The sequence below is a fragment of the Electrona antarctica genome (genome assembly GCF_951216825.1).
Source record: "Electrona antarctica genome assembly, chromosome: 10".
NCBI classification, from domain to species: Eukaryota; Metazoa; Chordata; class Actinopteri; order Myctophiformes; family Myctophidae; genus Electrona; species Electrona antarctica.
In genome coordinates this window covers 39,452,843-39,476,288 of record NC_136791.1, presented here as the reverse complement: position 1 = coordinate 39,476,288, position 23,446 = coordinate 39,452,843, and the positions used below count along the sequence as shown (strand labels likewise).

Genomic DNA, 23,446 nt, shown 5'->3' with positions numbered 1-23,446 from the left:
ACGCGATGTAGCAGAAGCTCGGTTGAAAACGCAGGTGAAGTGAGTGATGTCAGAGCAGAGGCATAAACGGTACATCCACATACTCCACTCCCGGTCTATGACCTGGCCACGCCCCCGGTCTATGACCTGGCCACGCCCCCGGTCTATGACCTGGCCACGCCATTGTGAACAGCAAGGTGTGAATCTCGCCGCCCGTCACAATTGTAATGATCACCATTTAGCACACTACCCAGCGGGCAATGGTTGTGCACATTTCTTTTGACACAGCAGTATCACCATATTACAGTATTTTTTTTTAAAGATTTATTTATTGATACAGACATCATCATTTAAAACAATGAATTACAGAATCAAGATTTTCTTTTTTTTAAACAAGACAAGACAAAAAAAAAAAAAGAAGACAAAAAACAGCAAAAACAACCCCAGAAAGGTAATCTACACAGCTCTCATTACTCTGTATTGTACACAACACCACTTGACAACATCAACTAAAATAAATAAAAATAACAATATAAATAAAACTAAAGCAAAATCAACCCAGAGGAGATATTGAAGGTAGAACCTCAAAGAACCTACCCCATATCTTTTCAAAAGTAGCAGGCTTTCTCCTTACATTGTACAGTATCTTCTCAGGAGTACAGTATGATGAAAGCTCATTCATGTCTCTGTGAAGGTGAGTTTTCAGATTTCCAATTAACCAAGATGATTTTCTTCGCAGCTGTACTTGCGAGTAACACAACATACTCTTTGTTAAAATTTGTGTTGATCAATGTAATGTCACCCAGTAACCAAATTCTTGGATCATGTGGTATTTCAACCTCTATGATATCAGAGACAGTAGACATGATGAACTTCCAGTAATCAATCAGAAGTGGGCAGCTCCATAACATATGTAATAGGCAGCCTTCTGTTATCTTACATCTTTGGAACATAGGGGAAATGCTCCTATCAATCTTGTGTAACCTGAGCGGGGTAAAGTAAGTCCTGTGAAAAATGTTAAATTGCATCTGTCTATGTTTGGTGGAAATCAGAACCCTCTGAGCCCTCTCTAAAATGATTTCCCAATCCACATCATCATAAGTGCATCCCAAGTCTGTCTCCCATGTATGTTTAATGTTCAATGTATTGTAAATTGGTAAATTATTGTTTAGAATACTATATATGGAGGAAGTTAATCCTTTAGTTGAGGTGATAAAACTACAAAACATGTGATCCTCCAGGGGGGCATATTACAGTATTTTCACATTTATTATCCAGACACTTGTATCAATATGTATCCAGGGCCTAAAGTTCTCCAGCACTACATCGCAAACATTTTTCTATTTAACTGTCGCACATGTGACTGTTACATTCCCATATCCCGCATGGATGCCTTTCCAAAAGTGAGAGCCTTTCCAAAGTGAGTCCAACAACCTTGGACCACTATGTATGTATGTACTTTATGTATCTCAAGAAACATACATTAATAATATGTTGTTGGAAAATACTTTTTTGCGCATGCATTATGGTTTTCCTTTTAGTATTCATCATTGTTGGCTGTTTATGGAACTGAAATCTAACAACAGCTGGGCAAGTTGTCAACAACTGATTGAGTAATAATGTTAGGCCAATGTCAAAGGGAGATATCCGTCTTAGCTATTTAAAGAGTGTCTTTATTAATATTTAATATAGAGCAGTTACATTCTCAAACTGCCCATAGTTACTTGAGTTACCTACAGTAAATATTGATAACAGCTATTTGATAAGAGTCTAGTCTTGTTCTCTATTTATATTTCAGTCTTCTTCCCAGATAACATTGTCTTATCGCCTCTCTTTTCATCTTGGTATTCTCTCTTTCCTTCAGACTTACAGTACTTTCTTTAACATTATGTAATCCCCCCACCCACACACACACACACACACACACACACACACACACACACGCACACACGCGCACACACACACACACACACACACACACACACACACACACACACACACACACACACACACACACACACACACACACACACAATTCTCCTATTAAACACTATTTTTCTATCAATCTTCTTTCATCTCCTTTATATGTTTCTCTCTCTCTTTCTCCGTCTCTCCCTATCTCTGTCTCGCTCTCTCTTTCTGTCCTGACCACAGCCAATCCACTTTTGATTGATGCCACAATTTATTTTCCATGGGATCTATGTGAAATATGATGGGGATGGGTGGGGGTGGTTTACTGGGGTAGCGTCTAGCCTGGCTGACAGGCCTCTACCTGGGTCTGAGTTATGGCGGAGGCCTGCTTGGATCTCTGACTTCCAGCTCACATCTGGATCTGATCGTGGTTTGCTCACTAATAGGTCTTTACTGTCATCCAGACAGACACACAGAAGGCATGGACGGCAGATTTAGTAGCACTGTGCATAGCGGTGTACTCTGTGGTGTATGTGTGTGTGTGTGTGCATGCGTGCGTGCGTGCGTGCGTGCGGGGGTGCGTGCGTGCGTGCGTGCGTGCATGCATGCGTGCGTGCGTGCATGTGTGCGTGCGTGCGTGTTGGGGGCATGATTGCGTATACAGTATGTACAGTGCGTTTATGAAACAAAAGGTCCTTTCAAACGGGCAGTGATTTAACGCACCTATAGTTCATTTTCAATGAGACCTGCATTTTCTTTTCTGTACGCGCGGAGAAGTCGAGGGGCAACAACGCAAGCGTGTTTACGTGGGCGCGGTCCCGTGAAATTGTCGCGCGCATGCTCGTTTTCGTCGTCAAAAGTTGCTTATTTATCTATACTAATATCTACAGCTCCTTGAGGTGAATGAATATAGAGAACATGATAGCATTTCTTAGAAAATGCACTTCTAGCGTTTGTGAGACCTGTGTAGAGTAAGTAAGTCCCTTCCCTATGACACTCTGGCCATCGCTCCAAGCATCCTTCTCTTCTCCTTCCAAGCTGTGTGGAATGACCTCAGTCAACTCAGGACAACACACTCTGATTCCGTCTTTGTGTACAGCTTATCTCTGGCACTGTTGAAACTGTGAGTGCACACACTCCCTGGAAGCCAAGGAGTGCATAACATTGTCCTGTTATAGCGCCACCAGGAGGCTGATTATTGCAAAACACATGATTTATATTAATCCTACAGATTTTGTCCAAACATCACTCAGATCACAATATTTCTATAGTCATGTGATCAAGACAGATTTTCATATGTTCCTAATTGGCTAAAATTGGCTAAAATTGGCTTCCAAAGTGTCTAATTGCTGTGAAACTTTGCACGCACATTCCCACTACTAGTCCTTGGATGAAATGCCACCCTACATTTTTCAAATATCCTCATGGTGGCACTACAACAGCCCACTTCATGTTTTGGCCTATATAACACTTGAACCAGCTTTTGGTACTTACACACACTTATCAACAAACACCAACATTTAGTTACACAACCCTTTATACACTTTAAATCAAATAAGAACATGTGTACTCTTTCTATTCTACTTGCATAGATTTAACGTGCACGTGTTGCTCTGCCGTACAGTCTCTCCCTTGATGATGTCATAATTCAGTGACTGTTGAACATGATGGACAACAGTGAAATCTGATCACCGTGGTGATGACACACAGGGGATCAATGACATGGGCCATTACATCGATCAATATCTGGGAAGATTAGCATCTCGATCAGTCACCGTCACCCGGAGAGATGGATGGATGGCGAGCGCTGATAACAGCGCGCAGTGTGTGTGTTTGTGTGTGACAGAGACGGAGCGTGCATGCATGTGGTCCTGTGTGAGGTCTTGTGTGTTGTGTGCGATGTGGTCTTCTGTGAAAGTGTGAAAATGTGTGTGTGTGCTGATGTGTGTAGATAAGGCATTATGTGTGCATGCAGACATGCCGTGCATACTCTATCTTCTGTAGAAGACAGATAAGTAGAGTAGATGGATAGATAGTATTTATCTATCTATCCAACATACACACACACACCGTATGTACAATATACGTGTATATCTCTTCATCCTTCAGGGATTACCATGTATGCCTTATAAGAAATAACATTTCCACTCTGTAGCGACATTGACAGTATACAACATGTATGTGTATAATGAATACATTCAATATTCCCAGCAGCATGTTCAGATGGCAGGGGCCATCCTATACCCTGGTATAGGGATCTGTCAGAGTGTGTGTCTACATCTCTGGATGAACTGCGGGGCCAAGTGAGAGCCCGAGCCCACTTGTGCGGAACAGTACCTCCAGCTTCTCCAATAACGATTACACTGAGGACCTGTAGGGAAAAACACATATAGAACCAAAGGGTGCTCAAAAACCAGCTATTACTTATACGCACATGGTGTGTGTGTGTGTGTGTGTGTGTGTGTGTGTGTGTGTGTGTGTGTGTGTGTGTGTGTGTGTGTGTGTGTGTGTGTGTGTGTGTTGGGCGGGGGACTACTACAGTAAAGAGTCTTATTGCTAAATTAATTAGTAACTAAAGTTATCAAATAGTGATGTAAAAGATGTAAAAAGGCTCTGAGATGTAATAAGTAAAGTACAAATACCTAAAAAATGTACTTGAGTACAGTACTTGAGTAAATGTACTTAGTTACTTACTTATTAGTGAGAAGCTGGATATAGTACTGTAGGTTGTGTGCTTCATAATGACACCCTGTAGACACACTGTACCTGCTCATATACTCCATATACTGACCTTACCTACTGTACTTACAGTACAACAAATATCCCCTTCTCAATTAGGTTTTATTACCTAATCATATCATGTTAATTACCAGTAGTCTTTTTGTCAAAAGTTATAATTAATGCTGCCATATCAGCAAAGCACAGAAGCTAGCATATGCACGCGCGCACACACACATGCGTGCGTGCAAAATATTGGATCTCTGCAGGGGTGCATGTCCTACAGTCATGAGTCCAACACCCACACCCTACCCAAAGCCCAACCCTAAACCTAACCTCACAGGAAGCCACGGGTTAGTTTTAACCTGCCACATGTTAGTTGTATAACCTGTCACGCATGTCGGGAGCCACGGGTTAGTTTTAACCCACCACGGGTTAGTTTTAACCTGCCGCGCATGTCAGGAGCAACGGTGTTGTCGGTGTGTATATATGTGTGTGTGTGTGTGTGTGTGTGTGTGTGTGTGTGTGTGTGTGTGTGTGTGTGTGTGTGTGCTGACATTGACTGGCATAATTTTGCAAGTAATTTATGGAGTCAATATTTTCCTACAGTATGCATAATTTGTACTTTTGGTGTGCAAGTGTGTGTGCATAATATACTGTGTGTGTGTGCGTGTGCGTGTGCGTGTGCGTGCGTGCGTGCGTGCGTGCGTGCGTGCGTGCGTGCGTGCGTGCGTGCGTGCGTGCGTGCGTGCGTGCGTGCGTGCGTGCGTGCGTGCGTGCGTGCGTGCGTGTGTGTGACGGATCAGTTACGTGAGAGGTCAGTGTTTTCCAGGCTGTACTGCCTGGTATCATTATCTGTTTCCCTCTTTCTTTCTCTGCCAGCCATACATTCCCTTTCAATCAGGGCAGAGAGAGGAGAGAGAGAGAGAGAGAGAGAGAGAGAGAGAGAGAGAGAGAGGGAAGATGGAAAGGGTGAGAGATCAAGTAGATAAGTCTGAGATATGTTGCTGCACACACATGGTACTGGAATTGGAAGGACAGATGAACGGACGGTTAGGCAAACCTGACCTTTTGGCAACAATAAATGAGATATGAATGAGAGGTAATAGAAATGAGAGATAGAATATGCAATTCTAAAAGGCATGCCTAGTTCATATGATTGAACTTTGTTTGTTTTTAAAATTGTACACTAATTTTTTACGTCATGGAAAAGGAAAAAAAATACATCATAAGACAGTGAGACAGAAAATGAAAGAGAATAGAAGGAGAGATTCCATTGGGGGAAAATGAACAAAATTCAATCAACTTTCAATCAACAGGTGAGGAGACTTGCCTATTTTGTATACATCTTAAAATTCTACTAATTTACATACCCAGGTCGTACTATACGGTAACATCTGAAGCGTGAGATGTTTCACGACACCACGTTTCACTCATAGCCACGATGCAATATAGATTAATTTAAAATACAGAACCCACCGTTTAAACAGTAGTCTTCCTAGGGTTTGACAGATTTTACAGGCTCCCCTGACATCATTGACAATTACCGAATATAAGACCACTCTGATTATAAGACAACCCCCATTTTTCAAGACTCCTTTGTGGAAAAAGAACATTGAATGTCAAATAGTCTAGTCCCGATTATAATACACCCCGTTTCTTAGGATATTTACATTGGGGAAAAAAACGTTGTCTTATATTCAGCACAATAGGGTACAAGCATATCGGTATGCAACTTGAACAGCTCTGAATGGGACAGAGGCGGACATTGTACCGCTTGGCAAGGTCACTAGCTCGGCTAGCGCCTCGTCTGGGCGTAGGTTAACTTAGGGGTCAATCTACTTCTGACGGCGTGCCGGTCTTGCTTTAAGTTATTTCACTGCCGCATCAAGCTATTAAGGACTGTTTTCAATGCCAGTCAAGTGATGTAAAGAAGAACTAAAGAAATATGCAGACAAAGGTGCATGATCTGTCCGGTTTTATTTTCGGTACAGCCAACTTTAGCATGTCATGCCATTCTAAACAGATACTCTGTATCCACTACTGTCTCTGCAATAGCAACGACAAGTGAACAACATTACCAGTCAGCTAGTCAGGTCCACTTTTTTCTGTGCTGTGAGAATATGACGCTAATTTGAGTTTGAAAGAGAGACAAGGAGATGAAGGCAGACAATATTACCTCTAAGCAGGATGCTTTCTCTCTGTCATTGTCATTGTCTCACTCTTTCTGGTTCCTGTATGTGCTCTGCCTCGCCTACCTTGAATTGTGTGCGCTTATGCACAGTTTCCCATGCACCAATAGAGCAGATAAAGTAAATTAGGAAAAATGAAAAGATCAAAATGAGATGTGGGTGAGTGTTAGGGCTAAAGGCAAATCCCACTCTCTCTCTATTTGTGTGTGTGTGTGTGTGTGTGTGTGTGTGTGTGTGTGTGTGTGTGTGTGTGTGTGTGTGTGTGTGTGTGTGTGTGTGTGTGTGTGTGTGTGTGTGTGTGTGTGTGTGTGTGTGTGTGTGTGTCTGTTTGTGGAATCCCTGGCACTGTTGGTCCAATTAAGCTCACACGTTATACATTATTTTTGTAGTCATGTGATCTTCACGTCCGGGGCAAAAACATTAGTTAATATGACAGAAAAAGAGAGGACCTGTTTAGATCAACATGGGGCCAGTTTATAGAAAATAACAGGTTGAAAGAGAGAAAAAAGGGGGGAGGGTGAGAGAGGGTGAGTGAGTGATGGAGAACCAGAGGTGGGTTTTCTTGTCTGCACAGGCGTTTGTTCATGTTTTCATTTTAATGTCAGATGCGAAAATGGAGACATAACGTCAATATGATGTCAGAACAAAGACTGTTGTCGGCAGAGAGACAGGAATGAGAGAGACGTGAGAGAGAGAGAGAGAGAGAGAGAGAGAGAGGGAGAGAGTTCTTGCCAAGCGTCTATTCACTAATCCTTGGTTTACTCAGTGGAGTGCAGTATCTTACCTGATGATGGGGACGATAAACCACGCGCTTATTTCTAAGCAACTGCTGCACCAAAACACAGCTGAGCCAGGGCAGACCTCTGTTCTCTCACAGCTGTTTGTTCCCTCTCCATTTACCGCACTCAACAAAATAGTCGTTTAACTCTGAGATTGTAAAAGTGGACCCAATACGGGCCATCCGCACCAAGAATAGTAACTGTAACCATTACTGTCCTGTACTGTCCGGCACCCTGGGTGCGTTCCTGTGGGTCTGGAACTCCCCCCCCCCCCCCCCCCCCCGGGGACCCCCACACGGAGTTGCACCACTTACTTCACACGGGTGTGATTTTACACTCTGGCTGAGGATCGTTCTGTGCAGTGGGGCTTATCAAACGAATCCAAAGAAATTAAATTATAAATGTTTAATTTCACAGTTTTTCTGTGCATTGAGTGAGTTAAGAACAATGCATTTGATTATGCAATCATCAAGTGAGTGACATTAAAAAAACTGTAATGGATAATCTTAATACTTCAGAGGCAATTATACATTTCAATTATTCTGTAACATATTGTTTAAAGTACATAAAAAATGGGAGGCCTGGAACTGACACTGAGAAAACTGAACTGAGAGAGAGAGAGAGAGAGAGAGAGAGAGAGAGAGAGAGAGAGAGAGAGAGAGATTGATTGAACAATCAACTTATGAAAAGGATATTTTTATACAGCCAAATCCAAGGTCCATTTCTTCACTCTCAAACTTAACCACTTGAAACCCAGCGTCCATATACTGGGGGGGAACATTAGCTTTTAAAAAAAGCTGACCTATAAGCTCCCAATGTGTTCACGAAGCAACACATTGTGAGCTTGTACATCGGCTATTATTGGTGTAGACATTTGGGGCTCCATCTTGCGCCACCCTTATACTTTATCCCTAAACTAATTTGCCATTTTTTACTATTTAAAAAAACCTTTTAAAATAGTTCAACTAGCCGATCTACATCGAGACATTGTGAGCTGGTAGATCGGCTATTTGAACTATTTTAAAATGTTTTTTAAAATAGTAAAAAATGTCAAATTAGTTTAGGGATAAGGGACAAGGGGTGGCGCAAGATATAGCCCTTGGTGTAGAGGGAAAAAGGCGGTCCTAGCACAGAAAGTACAGGCCCGTTTTTACAAAGAATAGAATTAAATGAATAAATGGTTTTATACTGTGTTGGTGGTGGGCTCACAGGCCGAGGAGCAGACAGACAGGGTGGGGTACTGGCAGGGCTGGACTGGGACAAAAATTCGGCCTGGTCATTTTCGCGTGAATTTGGCCCAGACCGGCCCACCACAACCAGCGCGCAGATAGCAGAAACTCTACCGCCCGCTCGGTCGAGGCACACACAAACAAACAAGCCCTAATACCACCACTTTTACAGAACAACATAAATGATACAAACCAACAGACAACTACACAACCCTTTGTAGAGGGTTTATTTGTCTCACTGATACAGGTACATTGAAATTATCATGATGTCACTGGCAGAATGGCAGCACGCCCGAATCATGGCGGCCCCCTACGGTCGCGGCCCACCGGGAATATGCCCGGTACGTCCTGTGGCCAGTCCAGCCCTGGGTACTGGTGAAGTTTAGGATGAAGGTGGAGATACAGGAAGAGACAGTGGGGCATGAGCCAACTTTCCATGATGTGGTGGGATGTATTGAAGAGAGGGGTGCAAAGAGATACTAAAAGCTTCTAGTGTGTGTGTGTGTGTGTGTGTGTGTGTGTGTATGTATGTATGCGTGCGCGTGTGCGTAGTCTGCACACTCGCTTGCTAACTAAACCCAGACAGACACGCTATTGAGCAAAGCCAAAAGATGACAGGGTTCATGAGAGGATCTGGCTAACTCACACACACACACACACACACACACACACACACACACACACACACACACACACACACACACACACACACACACACACACACACACACACACACACACACACACACACACACACACACACACACACACAGTCTGTAGACTAGACACGCATGCATATAGACAAAGGCATGAAGAGAATATAGATTTTCATTCTCAAAATATGCACATGCGGGCACGCACGCACACACACGCACACGCACACGCACACACACACACACACACAGCTGCTATCTGTGCTAATATGTGCACTAATACTTTTCCATGACTCCTGTTCAGTGCAGCACTGTGTAGCAGATGTGTGTGTGAGAGAGAGAGAGACAGAGAAAATTACTCTGAGAGGGAGAGAGTATTCAGATACTCTAAGATACTGAAGCCAAGTCTTTAATGCCTGCATCAGACAGTGGCAAGTTGGCAACACTCAATAACGGTGCATCTGCACAGTCTGTGGATGACTGGAAGAGTGAGCATTGTGTAAATGACATTTCCGTGAACTTCATTTCAAACGCTGTTTATTGCTTGATTTCTGAGAAATGACACAAAGTAGACGTAAATGCCTTGTTTCTCCAAATCAAGGGCTGAGCCAAGTAGACTGGATGTCCCCAGACCTGATCCAGTTATACGCAAAATGTTATCAACTACTTTACAATAAACTCTGTGCTGGCTGTATAAACTACTCAGTTACACTTTCCTTCTATTTCTTTCTGACGTCTAAACACCCCCCCTCCCACCCTTTTTCCACTTAGCTTAGCCAGCAAATATCCTCTGTGTTCTGCCGAAAAGCATTACACCTGACTGTTTTCAAAGTCTTAGGAAATCCACAGGGCTTAGTGGGCAGCCTTGATGAATGCCACTTAACACGGTGAAAGCACTCTCCACATGACGGCTTCATTGAGTTCAGAGATATGCCAGAGCCTAAATACTGTTTGTTGCAGATCAATTGTTTGCCCTTTATGCGTCTGCATTTTGGCAAGCCTGTTTCTGAACCCAATTTAATGTGTGTTTACAGTACTTACTTGGCTGGGTTATGGTAAACCAATTTGTCCTTGAGAAGTAGAGCTTGTTAGTATAAGTCTCAGATCTACGAATATTTGTCTTTTATAAGATTTTAGTTCAGGTGCTCAGTTTAATTTCTATTGCACGTCGTGTCCTCATAGTGAAGGCTGAGGCTCGAAACTCTGCATTTGGCTGGAAGCGCTGCGCAAATGGTTCCTTTACTGTTAAAGCTGTAGCCATTCCAAACTCCATATTAGGAATGAAAAACATTAACGAGTAAATACAAAAAGGTTGTATTTTCATTATTATTATAATTTTTATATAATTTTTATTATAACTGGCTGACGGCAAGAATTCGTTTTTTCCCCCCATTACTACTAGCTGAGTCGAAACGGTGTCGAAACGGTGAAACAAAAGCATATTCATTCAAGTTGTATTTATTCTCGAAATTACACTGAGTAATCAAACTCATTTTCAGTGTCGTCAAGTAATACACAATCACATAGAAAAACATCACAATACATCAAGATCAAGATCAGGAAAAGAAAAACTAAATGTATACATGTGAATTACATAGGTTTACCAATAAAAAGCTAAAACAAATTTCAAAATGATCTAAAAACAGTTACATATTGTGGGGGTCTGTATGCTCACCAAGGTTTTAAAACGATGCAAGGGTACCAATGTGGTCAAATTGTATGTCCCCATAATCCAAGACAGACAGGAACACTGCCTCAACTACTCTCTTTCTGCTATTGACAGGAAAACTGGCTTTATTTCTATACAAAAAGCCAATTTTCTGTCGCAATTTACCAGCAAGGACGTGATGTTTAAAAGTAAGTCTCTCATCAATCCAAATACCAAGATATTTATACTCTGACTCTTTCGATATCAACTCCATTCATAGAAGATACCGGTATGCAAGTCATTATAGGAGATATTTTTGGCTCTGGAGAACAACATGAATTTTGTTTTGCTGATGTTCAACATCAATCTGAGCCCAATAAGACTATCCTGGAGAACGTTAAAAGAAAGTTGTAGGTTTTCCATTGCGAGTCTTGCGACTTGTATAGAGTCTGCAGTACAATAAATGACTGTGTCTTCTGCACAGGGGCGGAGCTACCGGGGGGGAGGGGGGGGGGGGGGGGGGTGGTCACACCCCGGCCCGGACCTCCTGGGGGCCCGGGCTGTCAGATGATCGATGGACGTTTTTTTTACACAGTCACTCACGACAGATAAAACCAGCGGGCCCCCGCGAATCCCGCATCCTCCCGCAATTAACCAGAGCTACATACAGAGCTTACAGCTATAGCCTATAAGTATAATAGCCTACACTTTAGCAAAATATCATGTCTGATGAGAATGTACTGCGCGGCTGGACAAGCACCGTGGAGTCTGTATCACTCACACTCTCTCCAACAGACATCCTCAGCCACGCTCCAAAAGTGGCAGCACCTGTCACTCATTAGTAGGCTAATCACTAGTCTGTGAGGAGTGCATTGTGGAGTTCTCCACAACGGACTTTTTCACTGTGTGCGTCACTCAGCAATAAGGTGAAACAGAACACAAAGATGAGTAGCCTATTTATTTTTTAACACGCAGCACGTCCCCTCTCTCTCTCTCTCTGTCTCTCTCTCTCTCTCTCTCTCTCTGTCTCTCTCTCTCTCTCTCTCTCTCTCTCTCTCTCTCTCTGTCTCTCTCTCTCTCTAGCATGTGGCTTGCCATATGTGTGCGCACTGCTGCGCAATGTCTGTGACTGTGAGACTGTGACAAAGATGCGGTCAATAATATATAGCATAAATAATAGGCCAAATATAACACTTCCTCTATCTGTGACTGTGATCAACTCCTCACACACATAACTCCTCTCTCAGCCTGCTCAATCTCAGCAACTGTTTGCTTAAATGTATAATTTCTTTCCCGATCCGGGGGGGGTTGGGAGTCAGGTTCGGCGAGGCCCGGTCGTGCGGTCCACCCCCCGGCCCGGCCCAAAGTAGTTCCGCCAGTGCATCTGCATAGAGGTGACAGCTACAGTTATTTAAAAATGAGGTGACACATTGACGTCTTTCAGACAGGTAGCTCAGACAGGTAGTCATTTGTGTCAAAATCAATGCTGTGTAATCTCTGTAACAAAAGGGAATGATGGACCGTATCAAAAGCTTTTGATAAGTCTACAAATAGAGCAGCACAGTGCATTTTTTTTTATCTAGGGCTGATGCTAAGTCATTTACAACTAAGGTGGTGGTTGAGATAGTGCTGTGTTTCTCTCTAAAGCCGGATTGATGCGGCGGAGTGTTCTGAGAGAAATGTTTTAACCTGGTTGTTTACCAGGGATTCCATAATTTTAGCTAAACAGGATAGCTTGGAGATCGGTCTGTAGTTATTTAAATCGCCTCTATCTCCTCCTTTATGCAGGGGGGTTACATGTACTTTTTTCCAGGAGATGGGGAATGTGCCTGATATGCGTTATTTGTTCAAATATTAAGGGTGCAGCAAGTTTAAGAAAAATAGGATCGAGTCCGTCCTCTCCAGTCGATTTCCTGGTGTCAATAGCTTGTAGTGCACGAAGCACATCATTACAGGACAAGGGTTGAAAGTGAAAGTTAAAATCATGTCTTTCTGCCTGCACCTGATGATTTCCATCAATAGGGGGCTGAATAGTTGGTGTCAAATAAGTTGCCTGCATTTACAAAATGCTTGTGATAGGGACATGGTGGCGCAGTCGGTAGCACTGTCGCTTCACAGCTAGAAGGTCCCGGTTTGATTCTCACCAGGGACACTGTAGGCGCTGGGGGGGGGGGGGGGGTGTTCTCTCCTCCGCGGCAGCATCAGTGCCCAACTGCCCATATCTTAGGTGGGGTTGGTGAAAGGGCCTTTCTGTGTGGAGCTTGCATGTTCTCCCTGTGTCCCCTAGGGGTAGGTACTCTCACAAAAAACATGCAGTAATCCTGGTGTCTATACTGCCTGCCCCTGGTCAGCCGGGGCGCATGATGGAGGGGAAAGGAACTGGTGGGAATAAAGTGTTCTTCCTACCGGGGAAACTTCCCTCTCTCTCTCACACACACACACACACACGCACACGCACATACACACGCACACGCACACATACACACGCACACGCACATACACACACACACGCACACATACACACGCATAAAAAGAATAAGGAGTTACAGTATGATGGATACATAAAATGGAGGGAAATATATAGCTCTCCATTCCCTGAGTGTGCAAAAACCAGCCTGCAGTGTTCCATATCGGCTGGCTGGTGAAATAGAGGCTACTGGGTCCTGCTGACTGAATGACAACACAGGGAGCAAACATATCGTGTGCGGACATTCCCTTTTTTCTTCATTTGATCATTTTTGGGTCCAGCACCGTATCTAAAAACTTATTTTTTGCATCTGAACAACGCACTCACTCACTCACTCACTCACTCACACACTCACACACTCACACACTCACACACTCACACACTCACACACACACACACACACACACACACACACACACACACACACACACACAGGGTGAATTGATGCACTTTAGTTTAGTTTATTTGATCATCTTCACAGTAACAATACAACTTATTTGTTAACACACAAATTAACAAACGGTTACAATCTATGTAAACACACACACGTCCCCTAGCACAGGGGTCTTCAACAGGGGGTCCGGAACCCCACGTGTTGCTACAGGGGGTCTGCCAAATCTTTGTGTGATGGGGAACAGAATTACAAGCTCACATCATGCCGATCTGAGCTTGTAGAGCGGCTATTTTCATATGTAGAGGGAAAAAGAGCAGACCAAATACAGAGCCAATTGTCAAGTTGACTAAATATTTAGGGTTTAAAACTGTCTGAAAATACACATGAATCCAACCTATTAATAGAAAAGATATTGAAAAGCAATATAAAATAATAATAAAAATGTATACCGGTAACTACACAACACTGATCTACAACAAACAAGTCTATGTATAGTGGGGGGTCCCTGCTTCATCTCTTTCTCAGCTAAGGGGTCCTTGGCCTGAAAAATGTTGAAGACCCCTACCCTAGCAGAGACTGGTTTAGGCTAAACCAGTGGTTCCCAAACATTTTAGCCCGTGACCCAAAAGAGAGATTTGATGTCTCCCAGGGACTAAGGGATCCATTTTCAAAATGGAGCCCCAGATATATCGCTTCACACCGCGTTGTGAGCTTGTATATTGTCTATTTTCACTACTACTTCAATGTTAGATTTTTTCTTTTATTTCCCCATGACCTTACTGGAAAAAATTTTTTATTTCCTCTTAATTCATGATAATGTTTCCTTTCTTTGGGAATGTTTTTTTTAATTTCTTTATTAAAAACAAAATGTAGGAAACAAAAAATAAAGGGTCCCATAAAAATGTGCCGGTGACCCACAAATGGGTCCCGACCCAGTGTTTGTGAAACAGTGGGCTATAAACCAACTGAATGTGCCAAGTATGTAAATAGCACAGAAATAGAAAATAGACAGAAAAGCTGGGGTGACATCATATGGCAGCAACTGAACAGCACACAGCGAGCAACGGAGTGAATTCTTGGGATGTTCTAATCAGAGGTTGGCGATGGAGTCCAGATAAGACAGGAAGTGGACAAGTGGACAAAGTAGCGTGTGTAAGTATTCCCTGGGCTGTTCTAGCTGATGAGTGGAGATGGGAGAAATGTGTGACCCAGTGACACCATCGCACACATCAAACGCCCGCTCACCAACCCCAAGATTGGAATCTCAACTTTGATTGGTACAATTGAGGAGGAATCTAGTCTGTGGGTGTGTGTGCGGTGCGTGTCCAATTTGTGTGTGTGTGTGTGTGTGAGACTGTGGGTGTGTGTTTGTTTGTGTGAGCATGCCATGTGCGTATGTGAATGATGTGGGTGCCAGAGTTAGAATTAAATATTGTGGGGCCAAATAATTTCACACACAGATGGAATGTGTGTGTGTGTGTGTGTGTGTGTGTGTGTGTGTGTGTGTGTGTGTGTGTGTGTGTGTGTGTGTGTGTGTGTGTGTGTGTGTGTGTGTGTGTGTGTGCGTGCGTGCACACGTGTAATGTCAGTTGAGAGTGCATGATTATGTGCATGTGTTTAAAGGAGTACTTCACCCAAACAATTTCTAATTTTCTATCAATTACACACCCCATGAAGCCTTGAATTCATGGAGATTTTAAGATATTTCGGAGGCTTTTTCTGCTTTTATTTGAAAGTGTACAGTAAGCTGACAGGAAATGGGGAGAGAGATGGGGAGTGACACACAGCAAATGTCCCCGCGACACGCTGTCAGGCTGGATTAACAGCCTAGGTGCCCGGACTGCTAGGCTAGCGAATATGTATTGAGTTTGTACTTGAAATGTACTGTAATTCTGCAAACTGTTAATAAATATTTCAATCAATCAATCAATCAATCCAAAATAATTGGATGACCGGGTGGGCTGCTCAGTAGGAGACTCAACCATGTGTCCATGTATGTAATGTACAGTATGGGTCTATCTACAGTATGATGTGTGGATGATGTCATGTGTATCAACAACACATAACGTGCATGATGTTGCATGTCATTGCCCCTATAGTATCTATATATATAGAAACCCATATGTTGCCTCCCCCTGGCCAGCCGGGGCGCCTGATGGAGGGGAAAGGAACTGGTTGGAATAACGTGTTCCTTCCACGCGCTACGTCCAACCAGGGAAACTCCCCCCTGTCAGGTGTAAAGGAGCAACTTAGACACTCAGGCATGAAGGAAGCATGAGTTCAAGTCCGTTGCTCTCCCCATGTCCCCCATATATGGGGACTAGGTTGGCGGAGGGTGCAGAGCCCAGGATCACATTAGATAATTGACACGGGTGAAAAATGGGTTACAAAATCGTGGGATAAAAAATATTAAAAAAAAAAGAAACCCATATGTTTGAGTATGCAGCATGGTGCAGCTTGACTGTGCAGTGACTCATTGACTTGAATTGGGCTCAGAACCAGAATCAAGTGAGTTCAGTGAGGGATGAGACCACATGGTATACTCTAACTGTAAGAAGATGTGCTCAGTAGAGCACAGAACTCTGCCAGGGTGGCAGTTTGTCAGTAAGGCGCATGGGACACCTTTACACGTCATAATATTTGAAGCCTGATTCATACATGTTCGGGAAGCTCAGTCGGTAGAGCTCTCGCCTTTGGACATGGGTTCGATCCCGGGCACCGACAACTCAGTGTATGAGTAGCACGGCTTGGGTGTGGCAAGTTGTGCGGGAAGTACTGGGAACAAATGGAAGGAGTGGCGCTCCACCTCAGCAATCCATCTCCCGGGGGTCTAGCGCATTGTTACAGGGACAGACTCCCACGCTATAGCAGTAATCGGTTATATAAAAAAAAAGTCTTGTAGATCTGCTATCTTTGCTATCTTTGCCCAACACACTTTGTTGCTTGCTAATGTACAAAATGAAGAATAAAATAGGTCTTAGGGGGGTAACCTAATCGGTTTGGTCTATTATAAAAATCCATTAGAATTAGATTAGAATCTTGTGTAGCAGGATTTGACAAAATAAAAATCTGGAACTCCACTATCTGGAAGTTTCTTAATTATTTGATTAATCACAAAAAAAACAATCAATATAATAATCGCCAAGAAGATAGTCATTTTTTGCAGTCCTACGGTTCCCTGCATCTCCAGATTCGAGCCAGCCACAGCAAAGTGGAGGCTTGATCAAAAACAATTTCTGGGCGGCTGACTCACGCGCCTTTGATGCCTGGAGTCTGGCCCTTGGCCCAAAATGGTCCTATCACAGCCCAGACGTTATTCCGGCTGATTGCACGCCAATCCCATCAAGAGCTGTGCAGCCCCACCCTGATTAACACCAACTCTCAGACAGTCTCCGTATCGCTCACAGCTTTGCACTGTTCATTTGATCTGAGTGTGTACATTCTTCTCTCCTTCTTTCGTACTTACTCTCTCTGCCCGCTTCTCTTGGTTTCACTCTACTTCATCATCTATTTTTCTCAGTACATTTTTGCTCTCTATTTCTCCCTCTCTCTACCCCGACCCCCCCCCCCCCCCCCCCCCCCCCCGTCTCTCTTTCTTCCCCTTTCTCTCTTTCACCTCCACACTTCCTCTCTCTCTTTCTCCCCCAGTCTCTCTCTTTCTGTGCCTCAGTCTATCTCTTCGGACCCTACCCAGCCTCTCCCCAAAGAAGACTATCTCTGATTCTTCCGCAGACATTCTACCCCCCCCCCCCCCTCCCCCCGAGTGATATATGTCTGAAAGTGATTTAAGAGAGAGACAGAAAAGAACACAAAATAACCGCATTTCAGTTTTCAATAACACAAGCAATAAAGTGATAATCAAGGGATATTTCACTATACACAGGAATATTTGCTTTGTATTATCTTTATCGTGTGCGTGCACACACACACACGGTCACACGCACAGAGAGAGAGAGAGAGAGAGAGCGTGAGAGATGAGATAGATGAGATGAGATGAGATGAGCTTAGTTTGGAGGACACAAAATGTGACACATGCTTTTCTGTGTGGGATTTTCACCAATAGTTGGTTGACACACACACACGCAGCCACGCACGCACACGCACGCACGCACGCACGCATGCACGCGCACACGCACACGCACACGCACACACACACACACACACACACACACACAGCAGTGTAGCCTATAGGAGTACTAAAGAGAACCGCGTGGCTGCATGCCTTTACTCTTACGTATGACTTATTAAAGCTGTGCCCAGCTGTTATGAACTGACAAGACGGAAGCCAGTAGCGTGTGTGTGTGTCTCCCGCTGTGTGTGTGTGTGTGTGTGTGTGTGTGTGTGTGTGTGTGTGTGTGTGTGTGTTCGCCTTGAGCATCCTGTGCATGTGTGAGTATCCAAGCGTTGGACAGATTGCTATTTCCTGAGCAGTCTGTTGTGATAGCAAGTGCAGCTGCCTCTCTCTCTCTCTCTCTCTCACACACACACACACACACACACACACACACACACACACACACACACACACACACACACACACACACACTCCCAATATAAGACAAACTACTGCCATCCAAATACAGACAGCAAGACAGAATTATATGTTTGAGTGTTGGTACACAAGAGAGAGCGAGTACAGCACATTTAAATGCTGCATGCATATACTGTACATTATGTACAGTACAGTACAGTGTGTGTGTGTGTGTGTGTTTGTGTGTGTGTGTGCGTGCGTGCGTGCGTGCGTGCGTGCGTGCGTGCGTGCACTCTTATAGAGCGTCGCAGTCCCGCCCCCTTTCATGACGACGCCAGGCGCAGGAAATTAATCACAATGCATTTTTCCCATTGACATTTCAAAAAGTATTTATTTAAAGACCTTTTAAGCGTCGTACGAAGTCGAGTCGTGACAAATCATGACAACACACACAATATTTTGGACCAAACAAATAATTAACTTCTTAACTTGAGAAAAAAAAGAAAAAAAATGTTATACACTTGCACGCACGCACGCACGCACGCACGCACGCACGCACGCACGCACGCACGCACGCAATATTTTGGACCAAACAAATAATTACATAGAAGAAAAACAACAAAAAAAGTGTTGTAACCTGCCGTTTTTTTCTACTTTCTAATTCTGTGTTTGGCCCGAAAAATTGTGTTTGTTGTCATGATTTGTCACGACAAGAGTCCGCGGCGTAAACGTCTTTAAATAAATACTTTCTGAAATGTCTATGAGGAAAATGAACGGAGAATCATTTCCTGGGCCCTGGTAGGGGGCAGACTGCGACGCTCTATACACATGCTGTTTGCCAGAATGACTTGTTTGTGCTCATTGTGCACAGAAAACGAGTTATTTGCTAAATGGAAAATGCAAGAATAGAAAAAACATTCTCAACTTGAGAAAAAAAGAAAAAAAATGTTAAACACTTGTGAATTCAATACACGTCAGGACATGACAACTCTACATGACAACTCTATACTTTATAATGTAGGCATTTAGCAGATATTCTTATCCTATAGGCAAAGTAAGCATGAACTCTAGTAAAAAAAACAACAGAGTAAGTAGTCACACAAGCAGGGGAGGATTATCCAAACAGGCCTGTTGGTATCCAAACAGGCCTGTTGGGCCTGCAGGCCCAGGGGCCCCTGAGCTAGGGGGCCCCCTGAGCTTGAGCTTGAGCCTCCGCGCGACCACGTTGCTGTCACACGGAGGCTCAAGCTCCAGGGCCCCAAAAAAGTGCAAAGTTAATAACAGTTATTAACTTTGCACTTTTTGTCAGTAATGGGCTTATTCATTCATGTCAATAAAATAACCCCAAAAGTCCTAAACCATCATATGATACATGTTACTGCAAGAGTTTAAACCCTCAGTTTATCCAGAGGTCTCCAAAAACAAGTGCAAAACAACAACATTAGAATGTTCTAATATCCACACATTACAACAGTGAGGGGATCTATTTAGATAAATTGTGGTAATTACATATAATGTTATTATGTTATCAACTCCGATTTCTCTAAATGGGGCCACCTCATTCATACAATAGCCTCATAACACTTGACTGTATGGTACTTTAAATACGTGTTACTAGTGTTAGGCCTTACCTGGCTGGGACAACAATACAATATATTTTTCTTCTTAATTTTCAAATGTATTTGGCTGTTTATTTCTTATTTTTTGCAACTACTTGCTGTAAATATTGCTGAAATGCAGGTGAATGTCGCAGTTATATGTCATAATTATGCACTGTGGCTGGGGGGGGGGGGGGGGGGGGGGTGCCCTTTATCTCTAGATCTGCTTATGCAAAAGATATGGGACATTTACCAGATGGAACAAATTAAATATGCCCTGAGGCTTCAACCAAACCACTAATTACTAACCATATTTAGTAAAAGATGGATTCCTGTACTGCCTTTACTAATGAGGCAGTAGGTATCGGAATCTTGACAAGATTCACCAAATACACTTCAGACCTCCTGGTGCGTTCATATGCTTGCCTCTGTCTCCAGTCATGTCTGTATTCAGTATTGTTCACTTCCCATCTGTTGTTTTTGTCTCTCTACTTATATTTTATTTCCTTGTTTTATGGTGAATAATTGTAGTATGAGTGTATAATACATATATATACTATGAAAGTGTGAAACAGCTGAGGTTGTGTAAGATTTAAAAAAAAACAAAGCAGGTGTAAGAAATATGCTTGTTTATAATTCTATGAAGTTGCCCAAACTGAAATAAAAAAAAGAAGCAGATCCAGCGTTGGGAAGCAGCCTTACTGTATAACTCTATGGGAGAGGCGGTGATAGTGCTGGCGGTGACGCAGGCATGTTCATTCACTGGGTGTGTGAACGTGTCGTTCTTGATTGTGTTACGCGCATGCGAGTCACTAATGGGGCTTTTTGATTTGGTGCACGCCGGCCAGGGCCCTCTGGGGGGTTGATTTCGGCACTGAGTGAGTCAATTAAACGTTAACGCATTCAGGACTTCAACCCCTTTGGTGTTGAAGTATATTTGTTACCTAAATGAACCAGCCAACAGTCTGAAGGATAACATTAAGTTGTTTCCCCTAAAATGAGAAAAGTTCATGCCAACGACAACCGGTTTCGGCACCAACTGAAGTAAATACTATAGAGAGAAATGTTTCTCCCCAAACATGAGACTTGAAAATACTTAGACTAAAATACGGTGAAGAAGTTCTGAGCAGAAGCATGCGGTCAATGTTTCAGAGTTCCATTTTATTCACAGAGAACAAAGTACAGCATCGACCATGGGCCCTGGCATCAGCCACCATGGCATAGCCAACTGCTTCTGCTCAGAACTTCTTCTCCGTATTTTAGTCAAAGCATTTTCAAGTCTCATGTTTGAATGTAGAGGGAGAAACATTACTCTCTATAGTTAATTTACTTCAGTGTTTTAAGGATTATGTTATACTTGAAAAATAGCAGACCTACTAACAAGCTCATATAGCGCGGCTCCGAGTGCCACGCTACGAGCTTGTAGATCTGCTATTTTTGAAAAATCACACCCGTGTGAACTGAGTGGTGCAACTCCCCTCTCTCCCCCCCCCCCCCCCCCCCCTCTCTCTCTCTCATTAGCAGGCAACAGTGCAGCACTATCTCTCTCTCTCTGTTTCTGGCACAACAGCCCCACTTTTGCCCCTACTGGTACTCATAGTCACACATGAGTCACACACAAACATAGTCACATAGGTTAACACATAGGTTAACACGGACATTGCCGTTCCTTGGAGTGGTTGCACCACTCAAAAATCGTGAGAATGTGGTGCAAGTCTTTGAAAATATTCTTTCAGAGTGAACGTTTTTAACTCAACTCTTTGCTTCTGGGGGGTCCCTGGAACAACATTTTTCAGATTGGGGTCGGCGGCCAATTACATTGGCAGCTGATAGCTGCTCATGCAGGTGGTCACATTGAGCACTCAGGGGGGAGCAGTTTGGGGTTAAATGTTGTGCTCATGGACACGCCGACATATAGACGGGACCGGGAATCAGACTTTCTGTTTTCTGCAGGCACACTCTCTACACATTCAGCTATGGCTGCCCTTTAATGAATATGAATTGGTAATAAAAAAGATGACTGTCAATTAATTTGTTTCTATTTTTAAGTGGCGTCTTGGCAGCAATAACGAACAAAAATAACTACAGAAAGAAAGGAAGAAGATATGTCCGTGTGAGTGTGTGTGTGTGTGTGTGTGTGTGTGTGTGTTGCGTGCGCACGCACATGTGTATGTGAGGGATCTTTTGGTATTGTGTTAGTGTGTGAAGAGATTTTCCATCCATTAGCATGGCTATGCTCCCAGAAGCGCGTGCACACACACACACACACACACACACACACACACACACACACACACACACACACACACACACACACACACACACACACACACACACACACACACACACACACACACACACACACACACACACACACACACACACACACACACACACGTGCGCTCTCCTTCACGCTGAAAAGGTTTTCCATAACTCCACTCAGCAGCACTTATCATATAATCACTTGTAAGACAGATCACGTTTTAGTTGGTTTCAGCATCTTTCCATGCTGGTGTGTCTCTCAATCAGTCAATCAAGCTAGACTTAAAACCAGGATTCCTCTGGTTTCCAGGTCCAGACTTGACAAGTTTACTAAATAACAGCCTTAACAGGTTTATCATTGCTTCTAAATGGTATATAGCTCTTTTATCCAAGGCGTTTTACAATGATTGTGTGCATTACATTCATCCATTCACACACACATTCATACAGCGATGGCAGAGGAAACCTGCATGCTCATCGGGAGCAATTAGGGATTATGGGCTCCATTTTTGTCGCCGCCTTTACCCGCGACGCGGCCCGCAATTCACCCGCTGCCCGAAAATTACGAATATAGGAGCTTGCTCTGTCCCTTAACGGTATTTTGGTCCAGCGTCACCCGCTATCTGTTTTGCCGACACCGGTATTTGCGCCTAGAGGTGTGGTCATGGGCGTGCTGGCACGCTTTCCCCTAAATTGCTATTTTGGTCACACACATTTGGGAAGGCGCATAGTGCAGTTTAAAAGCACCCGTAAACCGTATGCCAAATGAGTTTGGTAAAGAGCGGCGCGCACCGCATGCCTGCATGGAGATGTCCGCGTAGTGCAGGCTGCGTCATCTCTCCTTATATGCATCTCTTTGTAATTTTCCTATAATCAGCAGAAGTGAGTGCCTGCCACTTCCTTGTGTCCATTGTGTTTATATAATTGTATAGTCAAAGAATTTATTTGTGCCAGGCATTGTGCCAGGCATTGTGCCAGGCATTGTGCCAGGCATTGTGCCAGGCATTGTGCGGCGTGCGCGATTCCATTTGCTCGCAAATGGGGTTTAATCCGATTTACCGAACTTTCCTTTTCGCTTCATACCGTTCCGTAGAGGCGGCCTACACGCACAATCTATATACCAAATAAAAGCCCTAATTTCGTAGT

The 23,446-nt window shown here is 43.6% G+C and overlaps 1 protein-coding gene across 1 annotated transcript in view; it reads right to left on the bottom strand.

Annotated features, from left to right (window-relative positions):
• kcnq5a (potassium voltage-gated channel, KQT-like subfamily, member 5a) overlaps positions 1–23,446 on the bottom strand; it is a gene marked incomplete at its 5' end in the record, with an annotated part of 137,855 nt that overhangs the window by 45,428 nt on the left and 68,981 nt on the right. The gene's annotated exons all lie outside the window — the stretch shown is intronic.